Below are 18954 nucleotides of genomic sequence, written 5' to 3'. Positions count from 1 at the left end.
TCTATGAATGTGTATTTACAGGTGTACAGCAGCCCCTGGTTCCTTGCTTGGACCGTCAGTACAGCCCTATAGGCAGGAAGTGATGGTGCGGTGGGGGGTGAGAGGCAGCTGTAAATAAGGTCAAGGTGGAGGACGGAGGGGAGGGGGAAAAAGTAGCTTTTTCTTCAGGCAAGGCAAGAACAGGCAAGGCTAGATCTTTCCACTGTATTAAAGCTACACAAATATGAGTCTTATTTTCAGGGACATGCGGTGGAAGGTGCATAAGCATGATGCCAACTGCCAACCTTAACAAGACATTGTCAGAGCATCAGACAACTCAGTTTATATTTACATTGGCCAGAACACTGAGTGTAGCATGAACAAGAGGCTGGATATGTGCAACTGGTGCCAAATTATGCTATGTTTTCACTTTCATTGTTTTTGTCAAGACCCCATCATTCTAAGCCATGGAATAAAAATAATACTTCATCATTGAGTATGACGACTGTCAATCATATTTCTATGCCAGTCGACTGCCCGAAAACAGAGGTGAAAATGCCAAGGATCACGAAGAGGATCCACCAAGGAATTACTGAGTTTCATTATTGACTGTTGCATTGTACAGTTAGTTCCCAGTCATTTGTTTTGACTGATGTACACTACCGTTCATAAATTTGGGGTCACTTCGAAAATTCATATGTAAAAAATAAAAAAAGTCCATTAAAATAAGAACAGCGCAAACTGGCCCTAACCAGAATAGAAAGAGGAGTGGGAGGCCCCGGTGCACAACTGAGCAAGAGGACAAGTACATTAGAGTGTCTAGTTTGAGAAACAGACGCCTCAAAAGTCCACAACTAGCAGCTTCATTAAATAGTACCCACAAAACACCAGTTTCAATGTTTTTTCCCTCCTCTTTCTATTCTGGTTAGAGCCAGTTCGCGCTGTTCTTTGAAGGGAATAGTACACAGCGTTGTACGAGATCTTCAGTTTCATGGCAATTTCTCGCATGGAATATCTTTCATTTCTCAGAACAAGAATAGACTGACGAGTTTCAGAAAAAAGGTCTTTGTTTCTGGCCATTTTGAGCCTGTAATCGAACCCACAAATGCCGATGCTCCAGATACTCAACTAGTCTAAAGAATGCCAGTTTTATTGCTTCTTTAATCAGGACAACAGTTTTCAGCTGTGCTAACATAATTGCAAAAGGGTTTTCTAATGATCAATTAGCCTTTTAAAATGATTAACTTGGATTAGCTAACGTAATGTCCCATTGGAACACAGGAGTGATGGTTGCTGGTAATGGGCCTCTGTACTCCTATATAGATATTCCATAAAAAATAAGCCATTTCCAGCTACAATAGTCATTTACAACATTAACAATGTCTACACTATATTTCGGATCAATTTGATGTTATTTTAATGGACAAAAAATGTGATTTTCTTTCAAAAACAAGGACATTTCTAAGTGACCCCAATCTTTTGAATGGTAGTGTATATGTTTGATTATTTTAAATTTAGTACGCCACTTGCCAGTCAGAGCCAGGTTGATGTGAATGAGAAGTGATTCACTCAACCAAGCCACCTGGTTGAATTAGAACTAGAAAAACAGATAGATTGGAGCAGGTACAGTGGATCTGTTTTAATTGCAGAAACCGAGGGCAACATGTCCCTATTAAAGCCTTGTGAAAACAAAGGCTATGGTTGGCAGCCAGCTAGGCAGGCAGGCCTGTTGTATGAGCTGTGAGCTGAGCCAAGTGGAACGGCAGGTCTCCACAGGCAGGGAGCTGAGCACTGCTGCTGGGTAATTGTTGTATGGCGAGGTAATGAAGGGTTACAAAAACAGCCCTGGGTAAAACAGCAGAGGTCTTATTGAAGAGTTGGTGTTGTCTGTGCCCAATAATGTTTGTACCATGTTTTGTGCTGCTACCATGTTGTGCTGCTGCCATGTTGTGTTGCTACCATGTTGTTGTCATGTTGCGTTGCTATCATGCTGTGTTGTCATGTGTTGCTGCCATACTATGTTGTTGTCTTAGGTCTCTCTTTATGTAGTGTTGTGGTGTCTCTCTTGTCGGGATGTGTGTTTTGTCCTATAGTTTCTTTTAAGGCCTTTTTGCCTTTTGGTAGGCCATCACTGTAAATAAGAATTTGTTCTTCACTAACTTGCCTAGTTAAATAAAGATAAAAAACGAAATGAACAAAGAGCCTGTAATTTTGTCACAGGTTCAGACTCAGGTCATAAAGAGTGGAGCTGGTGTCAATCCCAACCCCCCCGGTAAAGCATCCATCGCGCACCTTCACCTGTCATCTTAACTCACGCTCTGCAGACAATTAGCCCTGTTGATTTGAGGCGTGCACTCAGTGTTTTAGTCCCTTCTCTGTTATGACAGGGGAAGCAATTTCTAAATACCAAGGGTAGGAGGCACAGCAGGCATACTAAAGTCAATAGAGGGAGATCCTGCCGACAACAGGAACAATCACCCTATTGTTTTCAACAGCAGCAGAGGAGAACATTACCGTGAACAAGTATATAAACATTCATATGGATGACATATGCGTTGGTCCACCCCATTTCAATTCAAGCGTGATTGAGAAATGTTCATAAAGCTTGGCATTCAAATATCATTTTCCCCATCAGTATCAGTTGTATTTGACAGATACTGTTACTAAAAATTATGAAGTATTTTACAATCAGTTCAAACAGGCTTATTATCATTAGGATGCATTTTTAAATGAGCACAACCTATTTCCTGTTTTCCTCATTAACTAACAGCAAACTTCAAAAACTCAATGAATTTGATTATCTTTGTATCCTTTCCTGTCGCTAAGCAATCATGTTCTTTCATCTAGAGAGGTCAACCTCTTAACATCAACACCTTGATCTGTCTGTCTGTCTGTCTGTCCGTCCGTCCGTCCGTCCGTCCGTCCGTCCGTCCGTCCGCCCGTCCGTCCGTGAGACGGCGGGCGCTACCTCCCTCCCACCTCCCACCTCCAGGCTGTCAGACTCGTTCTTGCTGCAGGTACAATACCGGTCAAAAGTTTTAGAACACCTACTCATTCTAGCGTTTTTCTTTATTTTTACTATTTTCTACATTGTAGAATAATAGTGAAGACATCAAAACTATGAAATAACACATAAGGAATCATGTAGTAACCAAAAAAGTGTTAAACATCAAAATATATTTTATATTTGAGATTCTACAAATAGCCACGCTTTGCCTTGATGACAGATTTGCACACTCTTGGCATTTTCTCAACCAGCTTCACCTGGAATGCTTTTCCAACAGTCTTGAATGAGTTCCCACATATGCTGAGCACTTGTTGGCTGCTTTTCCTTCACTCTGTGGCTCGACTTGGCCAGGTAATCTGATGCAACACTCCATCACTCTCCTTCTTGGTCAAATAGCCTTTTCACAGCCTGGAGGTGTGTTTGGTCATTATTGTGTTGAAAAACAAATGATAGTCCAACTAAGCCCAAACCAGATGGGATGGCTTATCGCTGCAGAATGCTGTGGTAGCCATGCTTGTTCACTGGGGTAGGGGCACTATTTTCACCTCCGGATGAAAAGCATGCCCAAAGTAAACTGCCTGCTACTGAGGCCCAGAAGCTAGGGTATGCATATAACTGGTTTGGATAGAAAACACTCTAAAGTTTCCAAAACTGTTAAAATAATGTCTGTGAGTATAACAGAACTGATATGGCAGGCGAAAACCTGAGGAAAATCCATCCAGGATGTGCCATTATTTTGAAATGGCTGTTTTTCCAATGAAAGCCTATCCACCATTTAAGGGGATAGGACCCAGATTCCGTTCCCTATGGCTTCCACTAGTTGTGAACATTCTTTAGACATTGTTTCAGGCTTTTATTCTGAAAAATTAGGGAGAATGACCACTTTGAGTGAGTGGATAGTGGGATGTCCCCAGAGCGGTTTCCTGTGCGCGACCGAGAGCGCGCCATTCTTGTTTTTCTTTTATATTGACGACGCTATTGTCCGGTTGAAATATTATCGATTATTTAGGCTAAAAACAACCTAAGGATTGATTATAAACATCGTTTGACATGTTTCTACGAACTTTACGGATACTATTTGGAATTTTCGTCTGCCTGTTGTGACTGCATTTGAGCCATTGGATTACTGAACAAAACACGCCAACAAAGTGGAGGTTTTTGGATATAAAGAGGGACTTTATCGAACAAAACAAACATTTATTGTGTAACTGGGAGTCTTGTGAGTGCAACCATACGAATATCATCAAAGTGAGTCATTCTATTGCTATTTCTGACTTTCGTGACTAATCTACTTGGCTGGTAACTGTATGTAATGTTTTGTGTGCTGGGCGCTGTCCTCAGATAATCGCATGGTTTGCTTTCGCCGTAAAGCCTTTTTGAAATCTGACACAGCGGCTGGATTAACAACAAGTTTGTCACGCCCTGACCTTAGAGAGCCTTTTTATTTCTCTATTTGGTTAGGTCGGGGTGGGATTAGGGTGGGCATTCTAGTTTTTCTATTTCTTTGTTGGCCGGGTATGGTTCCCAATCAGAGGCAGCTGTCTATCGTTGTCTCTGATTGGGGATCATACTTAGGCAGCCTTTTTTCCACCTTTAGTTTGTGGTATCTTGTTTGTGTGTAGTTGCTTTCTGCACTGCATGTAGCTTCACGTTCGGTTGTAGTTTGTTGTTTTTTTCGTGTTCATCAAATAAAATGATGTACGCTTACCACGCTGCACCTTAGTCTGATTCTTCCATCAATGAGCGTGACAAAGTTAAGCTTTTTTTTAATGTATTACACTTGTGATTTCATGAAAGTTAAATATTTATAGTAATTTCATTAGAATTTTGCGCTCTGCAATTTCACCAGATGTTGACCAGGTGGGACGGTAGCGTCCCACACCCCCTAGAGAGGTTAAGTGTGCCTTGAATTAAAAATAAATCACAGACAATGTCACCAGCAAAGCACCCCCACATCATAACACCTCCTGCTCCATGCTTTACGTGAGAAATACACATACGGAGATCATCCGTTCATGCACACCGCTTCTCACAAAGACACGGCGGTTGAAAAAAAAATCTTAATTTTGGACTCCAGACCAAAGGACAAATTTCCACCGGTCTAATGTCCATTGCTAGTGTTTCTTGGCCCAAGCAAGTCTCTTCTTCTTATTGGTGTCCTTTAGTAGTGGTTTCTTTGCAGCAATTCGACCATGAAGGCCTGATTCACACAGTCTCCTCTGAACAGTTGATGTTGAGATGTGCCTTTTACTTGAACTCTATGAAGCATTTATTTGGGCTGCAATTTCTGAGGCTGGTAACTCTATAATGAACTTATCCTCTGCAGCGGAGGTAACTCTGGGTTTTCCATTCCTGTGGCGGTCCTCATGAGAGCCAGTTTTATTGTAGCGCTTGGTGGTTTATGTGACTGCACTTGAAGAAGCTTTCAAAGTTGTTGACATTTTCTGGATTGACTGATCTTCATGTCTTCAAGTAATGATGGACTGTCATTTCTCTTTGGTTATTTGAGCTGTTCTTGCCATCATATGGACTTGGTATTTTACCAAATAGGGCTATCTTCTGTATACCACCCCTATACCACAACAGAACTGATTGGCCCAAACGCATTAACAATGAAAGAAATTCCACAAATTAACTTTTAAGAAGGCACACATGTTAATTGAAATGCATTCCAGGTGACTACCTCATGAAGTTGGTTGAGAGAATGCCAAGAGTGTGCAAAGCTGTCATCAAGGCAACGGGCACTTTTTTGGTAACTACATGATTCCATATGTGTTATTTCATAGTTTTGATGTTTTCACTGTTATTCTACTATTTAGAAAATAGTAAAAACAAAGAAAACCCTTGAATGAGTAGGTGTTCTAAAACTTGTGACTGGTAGTGTATATCAAATGGCTTGTTAGTGAAGTTGATCATCACCGGCTCGGTGGTATCAGTCCAAAACATTCCCACTTATCCCAGCCCTCCCTCTGGCCAGGCCCTGCGTTAATGACTCGTCTCCCAGGCAGATCGTGCCCTGCAACAATCAAGCAAACTATCATGGCTGGCAGTAACATTTATACAACACTAAAAGGGCATGGAGGCTAAAATGGTGGTGGGTACTGTCATAGTAGTCGCAGAGTTTGATCGTAACTCATCCTGAGGCACAGCTGAGTAGGCTGCGGCCCGTTCACACAAAAGCCACCAGGGCCTATTTGTTATCACGGCCTGTTCTGGCCTCTGGGGACTCCCTCCATTGGCTGGTTTAGTCCCCTGGTATTATATTGTTTTTCCTTCTATAAGATACACAGACCCTCAAACCCTCTCAGCAATGGAGCAAGGGGGGGACAGCTTTCATGACAACATTAGGCTCCAGCAACAGGGGCTGTGGTTACGAGACCATGGCAACATATATTGGCTGCAGTGGCTTTGTTAACTCACAACCCTACTCCCCTCGCCCCATTTTCTCCCTCCCAGTCATCTCCTTCCCTTTGCCAGGATTTCACTCAGGGTTTTCTCTAATGATAAAGAACAGCTTCTAATGCACTTAATTTAGGCAACATGAAAACGAAGCTCAATAGGCTTGTAATCTATATTTTACACTGAGACGCAGGTTTATAAGGGAAGCCGTAGTCAAAGCCAAGGAAATGTCTCTGCGAGAGGGGAAAAAGTGCAACACCGCCGACTGTGTAATGCGGGATAAACTTAGTTTCAGGAATGCTGCGCAATTACGTATTTGTTGAAAGCCCTTTTCATAATTCCTGAGCCCAATAGAAATGAAATGTGCCGATGTTTTTGTGTGCCGGAGCCATGCCAGTCAGACGACTCCCTCTCTCCACAGTCAGTCAGGAGCCATGCAAGTCAGACGACTCCCTCTCTCCACAGTCAGTCAGGAGCCATGCCAGTCAGACGACTCCCTCTCTCCACAGTCAGTCAGGAGCCATGCCAGTCAGACGACTCCCTCTCTCCACAGTCAGTCAGGAGCCATGCCAGTCAGGTGACTCCCCCTCTCCACAGTCAGTCAGGAGCCATGCCAGTCAGACGACTCCCTCTCTCCACAGTCAGTCAGGAGCCATGCCAGTCAGACGACTCCCTCTCTCCACAATCAGTCAGGAGCCATGCCAGTCAGACGACTCCCTCTCTCCACAGTCAGTCAGGAGCCATGCCAGTCAGGTGACTCCCCCTCTCCACAGTCAGTCAGGAGCCATGCCAGTCAGACGACTCCCTCTCTCCACAGTCAGTCAGGAGACATGCCAGTCAGACGACTCCCTCTCTCCACAGTCAGTCAGGAGCCGTGCCAGTCAGACGACTCCCTCTCTCCACAGTCAGTCAGGAGCCGTGCCAGTCAGACGACTCCCACTCTCCACAGTCAGTCAGGAGCCATGCCAGTCAGGTGACTCCCTCTCTCCACAGTCAGTCAGGAACAGTGCCAGTCAGGTGACTCCCTCTCTCCACAGTCAGTCAGGAGCAATGCCAGTCAGACGACTCCCTCTCTCCACAATCAGTCAGGAGCCATGCCAGTCTGACGACTCCCTCTCTCCACAGTCAGTCAGGAGCAATGCCAGTCAGGTGACTCCCCCTCTCCACAGTCAGTCAGGAGCCGTGCCAGTCAGGTGACTCCCCCTCTCCACAGTCAGTCAGGAGCAATGCCAGTCAGACGACTCCCTCTCTCCACAGTCAGTCAGGAACAGTGCCAGTCAGACGACTCCCTCTCTCCACAGTCAGTCAGGAGCCATGCCAGTCAGGTGACTCCCTCTCTCCACAGTCAGTCAGGAACAGTGCCAGTCAGGTGACTCCCTCTCTCCACAGTCAGTCAGGAGCAATGCCAGTCAGACGACTCCCTCTCTCCACAATCAGTCAGGAGCCATGCCAGTCAGACGACTCCCTCTCTCCACAGTCAGTCAGGAGCAATGCCAGTCAAGTGACTCCCCCTCTCCACAGTCAGTCAGGAGCCGTGCCAGTCAGGTGACTCCCCCTCTCCACAGTCAGTCAGGAGCAATGCCAGTCAGACGACTCCCTCTCTCCACAGTCAGTCAGGAACAGTGCCAGTCAGACGACTCCCTCTCTCCACAGTCAGTCAGGAGCCATGCCAGTCAGGTGACTCCCCCTCTCCACAGTCAGTCAGGAACAGTGCCAGTCAGACGACTCCCTCTCTCCACAGTCAGTCAGGAGCAACGCCAGTCAGACTACTCCCTCTCTCCACAGTCAGTCAGGAGCCATGCCAGTCAGATGACTCCCTCTCTCCACAGTCAGTCAGGAGCCATGCCAGTCAGACGACTCCCTCTCTCCACAGTCAGTCAGGAGCCATTCCAGTCAGACGACTCCCTCTCTCCACAGTCAGTCAGGAGCCATGCCAGTCAGATGACTCCCTCTCTCCACAGTCAGTCAGGAGCCATGCCAGTCAGACGACTCCCTCCCTCCACAGTCAGTCAGGAGCCATGCCAGTCAGACGACTCCCTCTCTCCACAGTCAGTCAGGAGCCATGCCAGTCAGGTGACTCCCCCTCTCCACAGTCAGTCAGGAACAGTGCCAGTCAGACGACTCCCTCTCTCCACAGTCAGTCAGGAGCCATGCCAGTCAGATGACTCCCTCTCTCCACAGTCAGTCAGGAGCCATGCCAGTCAGACGACTCCCTCCCTCCACAGTCAGTCAGGAGCCATGCCAGTCAGACGACTCCCTCTCTCCACAGTCAGTCAGGAGCCATGCCAGTCAGGTGACTCCCCCTCTCCACAGTCAGTCAGGAACAGTGCCAGTCAGACGACTCCCTCTCTCCACAGTCAGTCAGGAGCCATGCCAGTCAGGTGACTCCCCCTCTCCACAGTCAGTCAGGAGCCATGCCAGTCAGGTGACTCCCCCTCTCCACAGTCAGTCAGGAGCCGTGCCAGTCAGACAACTCCCTTTCTCCACAGTCAGTCAGGAGTCATGCCAGTCAGGTGACTCCCCCTCTCCACAGTCAGTCAGGAACAGTGCCAGTCAGACGACTCCCTCTCTCCACAGTCAGTCAGGAGCCATGCCAGTCAGGTGACTCCCCTCTCCACAGTCAGTCAGGAGCAATGCCAGTCAGACGACTCCCTCTCTCCACAGTCAGTCAGGAGCCATGCCAGTCAGACGACTCCCTCTCTCCACAGTCAGTCAGGAGCAATGCCAGTCAGACGACTCCCTCCCTTCACAGTCAGTCAGGAGCAATGCCAGTCAGACGACTCCCTCTCTCCACAGTCAGTCAGGAGCCATGCCAGTCAGACGACTCCCTCTCTCCACAGTCAGTCAGGAGCCATGCCAGTCAGACGACTCCTTCTCTCCACAGTCAGTCAGGAGCCATGCCAGTCAGACGACTCCCTCCCTTCACAGTCAGTCAGGAGCCATGCCAGTCAGACGACTCCCTCTCTCCACAGTCAGTCAGGAGCCATGCCAGTCAGACGACTCCCTCCCTTCACAGTCAGTCAGGAGCCATGCCAGTCAGGTGACTCCCTCTCTCCACAGTCAGTCAGGAACAGTGCCAGTCAGACGACTCCCTCTCTCCACAGTCAGTCAGGAGCAATGCCAGTCAGACGACTCCCTCTCTTCACAGTCAGTCAGGAGCAATGCCAGTCAGACGACTCCCTCTCTCCACAGTCAGTCAGGAGCAATGCCAGTCAGACGACTCCCTCTCTCCACAGTCAGTCAGGAGCAATGCCAGTCAGACGACTCCTTCTCTCCACAGTCAGTCAGGAGCAATGCCAGTCAGACGACTCCCTCTCTCCACAGTCAGTCAGGAGCAATGCCAGTCAGACGACTCCCTCTCTCCACAGTCAGTCAGGAGCCATGCCAGTCAGACGACTCCCTCCCTTCACAGTCAGTCAGGAGCCATGCCAGTCAGACGACTCCCCCTCTCCACAGTCAGTCAGGAACAGTGCCAGTCAGGTGACTCCCTCCCTTCAAAGTCAGTCAGGAGCCATGCCAGTCAGACGACTCCCTCTCTCCACAGTCAGTCAGGAGCCATGCCAGTCAGACTTCTCCCTCTCTCCACAGTCAGTCAGGAGCCATGCCAGTCAGACGACTCCCCCTCTCCACAGTCAGTCAGGAGCCATGCCAGTCAGACGACTCCCTCTCTCCACAGTCAGTCAGGAGCCATGCCAGTCAGGTGACTCCCCCTCTCCACAGTCAGTCAGGAACAGTGCCAGTCAGACGACTCCCTCTCTCCACAGTCAGTCAGGAGCAATGCCAGTCAGACGACTCCCTCTCTCCACAGTCAGTCAGGAGCCATGCCAGTCAGACGACTCCCTCTCTCCACAGTCAGTCAGGAGCCATGCCAGTCAGACGACTCCCTCTCTCCACAGTCAGTCAGGAGCCATGCCAGTCAGACTTCTTCCTCTCTCCACAGTCAGTCAGGAGCCATGCCAGTCAGACGACTCCCCCTCTCCACAGTCAGTCAGGAACAGTGCCAGTCAGGTGACTCCCTCCCTTCACAGTCAGTCAGGAGCCATGCCAGTCAGACGACTCCCTCTCTCCACAGTCAGTCAGGAACAGTGCCAGTCAGGTGACTCCCTCTCTCCACAGTCAGTCAGGAGCAATGCCAGTCAGACGACTCCCTCTCTTCACAGTCAGTCAGGAACAGTGCCAGTCAGGTGACTCCCTCTCTCCACAGTCAGTCAGGAGCCATGCCAGTCAGGTGACTCCCCCTCTCCACAGTCAGTCAGGAGCAATGCCAGTCAGACGACTCCCTCTCTCCACAGTCAGTCAGGAACAGTGCCAGTCAGACGACTCCCTCTCTCCACAGTCAGTCAGGAGCCATGCCAGTCAGGTGACTCCCCCTCTCCACAGTCAGTCAGGAGCCATGCCAGTCAGACGACTCCCTCTCTCCACAGTCAGTCAGGAGCCATGCCAGTCAGACGACTCCCTCCCTTCACAGTCAGTCAGGAGCCATGCCAGTCAGACGACTCCCTCTCTCCACAGTCAGTCAGGAGCCATGCCAGTCAGACGACTCCCTCTCTCCACAGTCAGTCAGGAGCCATGCCAGTCAGACGACTCCCTCTCTCCACAGTCAGTCAGGAGCCATGCCAGTCAGACGACTCCCTCTCTCCACAGTCAGTCAGGAGCCCTGTCGGTCAGACGACTCCCTCTCTCTAAAGTCAGTCACGTTTTAATCTGGCTCTTGATTGTTCTCTCCTCGTAGAGCTACCAAAGAAAACTTCCCCAAAAGTCTGATTCCTCTCAGTCAAGTTTTCTTTGAATACGGTTACTCTTGTTTTCAGACATGAATCCTCATTCTTGAGTTAGGACACTCCTGTGTTGACAGAATCAATTTTCGCTGGCTAGGGGTGGATGGCTACGGCCTCTTTCCACTTGGAAAGGTGTGTATGGACGGGTTTATTGTCAGCCATTCTGTGTTGTGTTGGGCATTAATGAGCTCAGGTGAGTGATGTGTCTCATGATATTTGCACAGGGGGAAAAAATAAGGGATATTTGTGATTGGCAGGCTGTGAGGAGCTTCTATTCATTTTCACAGCACATTTACCGTCTCCTCTGTCGACTGCTCTGACAGAGACACATGTTAGCGTGGTTGTGAAGGGCTCCTGCTCCTCTATGCTGCCTGGCTGATGTCAGAGAGGAGGCAGGGGTCAGCCATCAGCCAAAGGGTGGTGCCTGGCTGTGTGATTGACAGGTCCTCGACCAGGAAGGCTCTTTCTGTTGAGTGGAGGGATTGTGGTGGTGATCACAATGAAGTATAGAACAATGGTACTGTGTAGGAGATGCGGCCAACACATCAGCTCACAAACAAGCCCAGAGCCACCCATGCCTGCCACATGCATCACTTAGCACCGAAACAAACAGAGGGTTAACCGCAAACACCCAAAGCACACACAGCACCTGTAGGTGAGCCAGAGTGCAGGAATGATTCATCCCTCCTATTATGCGCATGTCACTACAGATCTCAAACACATTTCTATAAGACCGCTGCCATAATTTACACGTTTGGATTACTAACCATAGAAGTAACATGTTGCTTTTTTTCTGTTCGAAAAACACAAGTCTATTTTACGTTATAGACTGTATTTGACTGTACTACAATTACCTGCTTCATATATTTTTAAGGGACCCTTGGCACAGGCGATGGATGCTGTGGCACCATCAGTAAAACACAAGTTATCCGAGTCCAGACGTATGAGTAATTCAAAATGCCATGTTCCAGCACCACAATAGCCGAGGTGAGGAGGATTTTTTTTGGAAAAAAAACATTAAAATTCCATTTTGTTTTACAAGCATTAGTTTTGATTGGAAGGTTATTGCAAGCTTTATTAAACTGCAGCTGCTTCTAGTTACATAATGGAAAATGTAAGCTATGGTCTTGCCAGCTTGAGAAAGCTAGCTATGGTCTTGCAATCTTGGACTTGAGATAATGGCAGCAAGTAGGAATAGGATAGCAAATGATGATGTGGAGGTGTCAGTGATTGTGGCTGATGAGTATATGACTCTAGGTCTGCCTATAGTTATCTGATCATACAGTATGCATATGTATGTACGTGTGTTCTCTCTATGCTCTCCTGCTGCACTCCCCAAACAAAAGCTCCATTATCTCACAGCACAGGGCTCACTCAGGTGAGTCAGATGCCTCGAGTAGCTGTCCAAACCATCAGAAACCACAGTCCCATGAAGAGAAAGCCTGCCAGCATATCACTCTGTGTCCCAGCCCTCCCCATGTTGTGTTGCTGGTTGCTATAAACATTTGGGTAATTTGCATTAAGTATGCAATACTGTAATGTTTCCTTCAAGATGTTATCTGCTTGGATCTGGCATGCTGCCCTGTATTCAGGACTCACAGGAAGAGGAGGAGAAGGAGAGGGAGGAGGAGAGGGAGGAGGCGGCGGCAGTTGGATCTCATGTGTCCATGCCCTTATGGACGATTTCATAAACGCTTAACCCTTGTGTGGTGTTCGGGTCTGTGGGACCCATTTTCAGTGTTTACTGAAAGAAAAATGATACAATGAATATTTTTTTCAACCTGAGACTCATTGGCCGTGGCTCATTTTCTGTGAAGAACATGTAAAATAACACATTTTTACATTTTTACCCTCGGGTCCAGACACACTGGACCCGAGGGTAATAAAAGTGTGGGAAAGTGTGTGTGTTGGTGAAAACAAGTAACAATTAAACAAAATATTTGCTGTGTGCCTTCACTCTGTCTTCCTCCTCCCTGGGCCTGCTGTTTCAACATAGCATCAATAACCTGTCTGTCTCCCTGCCTGTCTGTCTCCCTGTCTCCCTGAAAGTCTGCCTGTCTGCCTCTCTGCCTGTCTCCCACTTTTCTTGCACTCTTTACCCTTTGTAGTGTGTGAAACTACACAATGTCTTGCGGGAACCTGCACAATGTTATTACAATACATCGGTTTGATACATTATTTCGATACATTGTAAAAAATGCTGTATATTCCTTCACTCTACCGCAGCCAGGTGCAAATTGGGGGAGGGACACGACAAATAAATAGCTTTGCATGGGTGGCTCCTTACCACAATCAATCAGTATGGCAAAAATAATCTCTGCTCAGAGGGCTTTAGAAATATTTTTTGCAGAGAGAGAAGCTAGTGTGGAAGGAGCATCTTCCACTTTTGAAGATGAAGAATTTTCAGAATATTAGGATCATGTCTCTGTCAATTCGGAGTCTGACAGTGAGTTGGAAGAAGAAGATGAGATTGACCCTCAGCCAGCCCCAGGACCAGCAGCCTGCAGGAGAAGAAATAAGGTGAAATTGAATGGTCTTCTTGCTCATGGAATGAGCCACCTCGCATGGCTGCCAATGTGATAAGGATGCAACCAGGGCTGACGCGGATGGCGGTTAGTTATGTGCAGAACATAGTCTTCTTTTGAAGAAGACACCATCCAGAAAATCATTCTGGACTGCACTAAATTGGAGGGAAGGCATGTTTTTGGAGAGAGATGAAAGGAGATGGACCAAACTAATTTACATGCACACTTTGGGGTTCCTATCCTTGCTGGTGTTTTCAGATCCAATGGGGAATCCACAAAACCCCTGTGGGATGCAGAAACTGGCAGATAACTTTTCAGTGCAACAATGTCTGGAAAACTTCCACAATATTTCCACGATTATACGCTTCGATAACCGAGACACCGGGACCAGCTCGGCTAGAGACAAGCTAGCTGCAATCAGGTCAGTGTGGGACAAGTGGGTGGACCGCACAAGCTGGGACAGGAGCTCCTCAAGAGGAAGCTGACGATGGTTGGAACACTTCGAATAAACAAGCCAGAGCTCCCACCTCAGCTGTTGAATACACAGAACAGGCCAATCAATTCCTCTAAGTTTGTGTTCACTGCCGACATGTCCCTAGTGTCCTATGTGCCAAAGAAAGGCAAAAATGTGGTACTCATGAGTACGCTGCATAGGGATGGGAGAATCTGTGGCCAGGAACATCAAAAACCAGACATTTAAATGGATTACAATGCCACAAAAGGAGGGGTGGACAATTTAGACAAGCTGGTGACTGGCTCAACTGCAAAAGAAGAACCCTACGCTGGCCACTTCTTGGACATCTTGGCATACAACGTGTTTGTCACTGTCACGTTCCTGACCTATTTCTGTTAGTTTGTTTTATGTGTTAGTTGGTCAGGACGTGAGTTTGGGTGGGCATTCTATGTTTTCTGTTTCTATGTTGGTTTAGGGTTGCCTGGTATGGCTCTCAATTAGAGGCAGGTGTTTGGCGTTTCCTCTAATTGAGAGTCATATTTAGGTAGGTTGTTTCACAGTGTTCGTTGTGGGTGGTTGTCTCCTGTGTCAGTGTTTGTCGCACCATACGGGACTGTCTCGGTTTTTGTAGTCTGTTCCTGTTCGTGAGTTCTTCGTGTTTATTGTAAGTTCCATGTCCAGGTCTATCTACTCCGTTTTGTTATTTTGTTAATTATTCAAGTGTATTTCGTTTTCGTGTTTTTTCCGTCTTTACTTTAATAAATCATTATGTCTTCACAATCCGCTGCATTTTGGTTCAATCCCTGCTCCTCCTCTTCGGATGAAGAGGAGGAGGAAAACCGTTACAGTCACCTGGATGGCATTGAACCCAGATTGGAACAAAAAGAAGCTCCAGCAGAGACGGCTCTTTCTTGAGGAGCTGGGAAAGGCATAGGTAAGACCTCAAATCCAGAGGAAGCAACATATCCCAAGGACCCCAGCTTCTGCAGTCATCGTGAAGAGGATTCAGGAGGAGGATGCTGGTGCCCCATCCGCCCAACCCAGAAAACCAACAACTCCAATATCGGAAGTAAGTGTGAGTGATGTTGTTGCGTGTGTGTGTCTGACTCTCTTACCTTGGCCTGCTGTAACTATATATGTGAGTGAGTGAGATGTTAGTAAAATTCCTGAACTAAGTGTTTTCATCATTCTAGATTGCAGCCGGTAGCAATAAGAAGAAGCGTTGCAATGTGTGTGGACCCAAGAAGGACAGGAAGACACAGTACACATGCATTAAGTGCAAGAAATACATTTGCAACACACACACAGTTAAACTCTGTCCCTCATGTGGTGTGTAGACCGGCCTTCATTTGTGTTCAATGGGGCTTATTTATCATTTATCATGTCAAATTTGTCCTTCCAATTTGTTCAGTTCAAAGCATTAAACATCAATAGTTATGAAAACTTTGTTTAATTTATATTTGTTCAAGATAAACATGATTTATTCTACCCATGTCTTGATTATAATTGATTTTTGTTTACAAAAATCTAATTTAAAAAATATATATTTGATTGATGAATGCATTTAAGCAGAGGTAAATGGAAAATATTAACCATGTATGCTGTCTATATTGCTTGTAATTGATATAAGTCAACATCTAAGTACTATGTATTGTTTTAAAAACCCAAGTTGTGGGTCCATCAGACCCATGAACATTAGGTGAATAACAAAAACATGAACACCACACAAGGGTTAAAGGTGATGAAACAAGAGAGCATGGATAAGTTGCTGTGTTGTTGTATGAGTCTTAGTGTGGATGATTTGTGCGCATTATTTCTTTAACTGACAAAAAAGGCTCTCATCACTGATCATTGAAATGACACACTGATGAAAATGATAACCATATTATATATTTTTTTAATGGTGAGGAAAATAAATCATTTCAGCATTTTACAAAAATAGGAAACAAAACATTTAACACATAAATCAATCAGTTAAGTTGCGCTGTCTCTGAACCTAAATAAATCAAAGCACAAGTAACCCACGCTAATGTGAAAAAGCATAGTGACATACACTCTAGTAGCAGCCTGAAAATGCATCAGAGAATGATGTTTTTCTTTCCTGTGGTGTGGGTGGTAATGATTTGATTTCCCTAATATGCAAGGACGAGGTTCTTCCTGATTAGACCGTAGGGAACAAAATAAATATTAACAAAATGTCCACCCGAATGGCTTTGAGGAGAGAAACACTGTGCTAGATGTGGCCTCATGGTCATCAAATAGAAATAAAGAAAAAATGTCACTGTACCATCTTTCTTCCAGCAAAGGGGGTTTTCTTCGGAGTTGGGGGTTAATTGTTTGAAACGAATAGTCCCAATATCACAACTCTTTATAACTTGATCCTAGTGATAGATGGACAAGTCATCTGAGAGGACACTTTCTCTCATCCTCCAGCCCCTCATATGCAATGGCATTCTGGGGCATCTGGTGTGAAACAATAGGATGGGAGAGTGATCCCCAGGCCCTTCAGTGTATCATATCACACAAGATATGTGGACTCTCTGCTCCAGGACCTCCTGATTTCACGGTGGACATGGGAAAGACAACAGAGAGGTGTGGAAGTGTGTTTGTTCAATTTCACTTCTTATCTACCAGTTGAACCAGCGGAGCACAAGAGTGCGAGGTCAGACATCCAGGCGTAGTCTCTCTAAATCTGGCTTTGACCCCTCTCACCTTCACCTGGTCCAGTTTCAGGGATAAAAGGCAACACAACTGCTACTGATTTTCATTCATAATTTTGGAAATTATATTACTTTTGACTATGTTTATTACTTTGTTATTACACACATTTTAAAGCTTTTTTTCAAATTCAGAAACATGTGGAAATTAAAAGCTAATCCCAAATGTTAATAAAAAGGCACCTGGTACAAGTAAATTCATCCACAAACACAAATATAGTTTTATATACTGTATCTCTTAAATGATCGCATTTTCATGAATTTGATTAAATAATCTTGAAACCACTCAAAAGATTATAGGACAGTCTACAGAAGTAAAGTGGGCATCAATTTCACAGCAAATTACACTATTGAGCCTGATAACCGTGCTGTCAAGAATGCACTTTGGACACAAGGCCAAATGTGAGTGACTGCCTCACTCACATGGGTCAACCATAGTTATTTAAACCCCATATCTCTGCATTTCATGGTGCTAAATCACTCAGGTCGTGTCGACACAAGTGCTTTCGTGCTGTCAAAGTGTGAGCTGCTCCTTCCCATCAGCAGTCTGGACAGAGGTTGAAGTGACGAGAGGAAGAGCTGCCATAAATCTGAGTGCTGTGACATGGGAGGCGGGAGAGTTAGTGTTTGTGTGCTGCTCTAATAACAGCCATTGGGGGCTCCACTTCCATGACTTAAGTCCGGTTTACTTAGGGCCTGCTGCTGTCAGGGGATTGGTATGGCAGTAGTGAAGACAAGAGCCGGAGACACTGTAGTGTAGGTATAGCAGGCCATCTAAGACATCCTGTGTAATTTGGAGGGTTGTGGATGACATGGAGTGGGCGTGAGGACATTGTCCTCTTATCATGTATACTGACCTCTTGTCAGCAGGCTGCCTTTCCTCCCATTGCATGGCAACCCCTTGATTGACAATCAAGCATGCAAAATACAATGAACAAATTATAAACGCAACATGTAAAGTGTTGGTCCCATGTTTCATTAGCTGAAATAAAATATTTCTATACACACAAATAGCTTTTTTCTCTCAAAATGTGTGTACAAATTTGTTAACATCCCGGTTAGTGAGCATTTCTCCTTTGCCAAGATAATTCATATACCTGGCAGGTGTTGCATATCAAGAAGCTGATTAAACAGCATGATCATTACACAGGTGCACCTTGTGCTGGGGACAATAAAAGGCCACTCTAAAATGTGTAGTTTTGTCACACAACACTGCTGACTGCAGGAATGTCCTCCAGGGCTGATGCCAGATAATTTATATGTTCATTTATCTACCATAAGCCGCCTCCAACGTCATTTTAGAGAATTTGGCAGACCATGTGTATGGCGTTGTGTGGGTGAGTGGATTGATGATGTCAGCGTTGTGATCAGAGTGCCCCATGGTAGAGGTGGGGTTTTGGTATGGGCAGGCATAAGCTATGGACAACAAACACAATTGCATTTTATCGATGGCAATTTGAACGCACAGCGATCCCGTGATAAGATCCTGAGGCCCATTGTTGTATCATTCGTCTGCCGCCATTACCTAATCAGCATGATAATGCACAGCCCCATGTCATAAGGATCTGTATACAATTCCTGAAGGCTGAAAATGTCCCAGTTCTTCCATGGCCTGCATACTCATTTCACCCATTGAGCATGTTAGGGATGCTCTGGATCGATGTCTACGACAGCATGTTCCAGTTCCCGCCAAGATCCAGCAACTTCGCACAGCAATTGAAGAAGAATGGGACAACATTCCACAGGCCACAATCAACAGCCTGATCAACTCATTGTGAAGGAGATGTGTCGCGCTGCATGAGGCAAAAGGGTTATCACATCAGATAATGACTGATGTTCTGTTCCACACCCCTACCTTTTTTTAAAGGTATCTGAGACCAACAGATGCATTTCTGTATTCCCAGTCATGTGAAATCCATAGATTAGATCCTAATGAATGTATGTCAGTTGACTGATTTCCTTATATGAACTGTAACTCAGTAAAATCTTTGAAATTGTTGTAAAAAATAAGTTACAAACAACGCAGATAAACAAACAAAAAAACACAATCGGTTGGGAGCACGTAAAACGCCTGCCTTCTGCTTACATAACCTTT

The sequence above is a fragment of the Salvelinus alpinus genome, chromosome 22, assembly GCF_045679555.1.
Source record: "Salvelinus alpinus chromosome 22, SLU_Salpinus.1, whole genome shotgun sequence".
Lineage (NCBI taxonomy): Eukaryota > Metazoa > Chordata > Actinopteri > Salmoniformes > Salmonidae > Salvelinus > Salvelinus alpinus.
Note: the sequence above shows the minus strand (reverse complement) of the source record.